Below are 2,500 nucleotides of genomic sequence, written 5' to 3' on the forward strand. Positions count from 1 at the left end.
GTGCCTTAACCTAACCCACGTTGTGCCTTAACCTAACCCACGTTGTGCCTTAACCTAACCCACGTTGTGCCTTAACCTAACCCACGTTGTGCCTTAACCTAACCCACGTTGTGCCTTAACCCTAACCCACGTTGTGCCTTAACCTAACCCACGTTGTGCCTTAACCTAACCCACGTTGTGCCTTAACCTAACCCACGTTGTGCCTTAACCTAACCCACGTTGTGCCTTAACCTAACCCACGTTGTGCCTTAACCTGCTCTGTAATTGGCATATGACACGTTACATTAATCTAGTGTTGTCTAACCACAACCCTCTGAATATAGTTCGCTACTCGCACCGCCCACCCTCTTGTGTGTCGTTTCATGTTGAACACTTCGCAAGTGTTGCTTACTTTTTACATGCTCCCGCTGTACACTGTAATGTGGACAACTGCAGGATGTACATCGCCCCCCCCCCTCCACCCTGCCTTCGCACGCTGGTCGTTCAGGTGCTTGCGTGTTCAATGCCCTTCGCAGCTGTTCACTGGCATTCGCATGTCGAAGCGCTCAGTCTACGTCGTGGTACGGCCTGTGTCCACTGTCCGCTGATATCGTAAGCTTAATCCTCACATTGTACTGCACATAGGTCCGTATGTACTGAATGATACGCTGTGGCACATGTGTGACCGTACGACTGCGCCCAACAACAGCGAACCATACGGTCCAAATGTTGTGCACTCAGCCACGTGCCGTCTCCCCATAACAGCTACATTGCAGTGTGGTACGCCATAGAGACGTGTGGGAGTAACGGACGCCCTGGATGGCGATCAGCATGAGCCGTCTGTTGATGTAGTGGCGCGTGTATTCAAACGTAGTCGTCTCTTCTCACACAGTGTGATAGCATGGTGCACCGCGTTCCACATCTGCGACATGGTACAGATGCTGGTTGACAGTCGGTCTCGTAATGGACATCGCATACGTAGGGGGCCACCTCCCACGTGTTCTCTAGTCGTGCACATTTTGTTGCGTGTATGTGGGCAGACGTAGTGTGTCGTGACACCTAACAGACAGGTATGCAATAATCGTTGCATTTGCAAACTGGGATGGACGTCTACGTTTGCTGGTGACGTGACGCAACGCAAATGAACAACTGGTAAACCCATTGTGGTGCGGTTGTTGTTGCTGGAGGTAAATCAGTAAGGGCAAATCTGTGTGTGAAGCGATACGCGGCGGTGGCTGGGTGGGACCGTCCCCGGCCGGTGAGGGGGGGCCGCCCGGCGTGCTGGCCGCGCGGTGCGTGGGCGCACGCGCTACAGCCGGCTGGTGGGGGCGCCCAGTGGCAGGCGCGCCGGCCGACGGACGCGGCAGGCGGCGCAGCTGCGCGCCGGGGCACCCTGCGCGCGGCGCCGGGCGGCCAAAGTGGGTCCTCGCGGGCCCGGTGCGAAGCGCGGTGGACATCTGCAGTGTGCTGGTCCGACTGAGGACTGTGTGCGTTGAGGATGCGCCGCCGCCCGGCACTCGGCGCCGCGACGCCGTCTGCTGCTCGGTCGCCCCAGCGGTTCTCGCTGGTGGTTTGTATCGCAGTTGTGCAGACGTGTTGGCACGTGCGCTGTGCTGGGAGAGTTCGCTTCGGCACCCACGTGGGGCCTTTGCCCTTCTGTGGCGCTGGCGTTGGAGCTGCCGGTCACCGTAGGTGGCGCGTGTTGTCTCCCGCCGGCAATGCCACGACAGCACGCTCCCGGGCCTCTGTCGGCAGCGGCAAGCTCAGTTGGGAGCACGGGTGGTCGCACCTAAAGCGTCTACTCGCCTAACTCCGGGCGATTGCGCCTCTCTCGAACCCGACCAAGTACTTAGGACGGCGCTGCGCGCCGCCGGGACCTGAGAGGGTTTCGAGGTGTATTGTGCAGGGGAGCTCAGCCTCCTCCTGTTTGCAGAATAATTGAGCGGACGCTTGCGTGTTCGCGCGGGCCCCTGGGACACACTCCCGGGCGGCCGGCTGCTCAGCTCTAGTTGACGCAGCTCCCTGGTTGATCCTGCCAGTAGTCATATGCTTGTCTCAAAGATTAAGCCATGCATGTCTCAGTACAAGCCGCATTAAGGTGAAACCGCGAATGGCTCATTAAATCAGTTATGGTTCCTTAGATCGTACCCACGTTACTTGGATAACTGTGGTAATTCTAGAGCTAATACATGCAAACAGAGTCCCGACCAGAGATGGAAGGGACGCTTTTATTAGATCAAAACCAATCGGTCGGCTCGTCCGGTCCGTTTGCCTTGGTGACTCTGAATAACTTTGGCTGATCGCACGGTCCTCGTACCGGCGACGCATCTTTCAAATGTCTGCCTTATCAACTGTCGATGGTAGGTTCTGCGCCTACCATGGTTGTAACGGGTAACGGGGAATCAGGGTTCGATTCCGGAGAGGGAGCCTGAGAAACGGCTACCACATCCAAGGAAGGCAGCAGGCGCGCAAATTACCCACTCCCGGCACGGGGAGGTAGTGACGAAAAATAACGATACGG

General features: G+C 57.2%; 1 non-coding gene across 1 annotated transcript in view; it reads left to right on the top strand.

Moving 5' to 3' along the window:
* Positions 1-1,998: 1,998 nt before the first annotated feature.
* The window catches only part of LOC126125796 (small subunit ribosomal RNA), a 1,906-nt gene continuing 1,404 nt past the window's right edge, over positions 1,999-2,500 (top strand). The window contains exon 1 of the ribosomal RNA XR_007526610.1: positions 1,999-2,500. This exon is cut by the window's right edge and continues 1,404 nt beyond it. This is a non-coding gene — a ribosomal RNA (small subunit ribosomal RNA).

The sequence above is a fragment of the Schistocerca cancellata genome, unplaced genomic scaffold (genome assembly GCF_023864275.1).
Source record: "Schistocerca cancellata isolate TAMUIC-IGC-003103 unplaced genomic scaffold, iqSchCanc2.1 HiC_scaffold_441, whole genome shotgun sequence".
Lineage (NCBI taxonomy): Eukaryota > Metazoa > Arthropoda > Insecta > Orthoptera > Acrididae > Schistocerca > Schistocerca cancellata.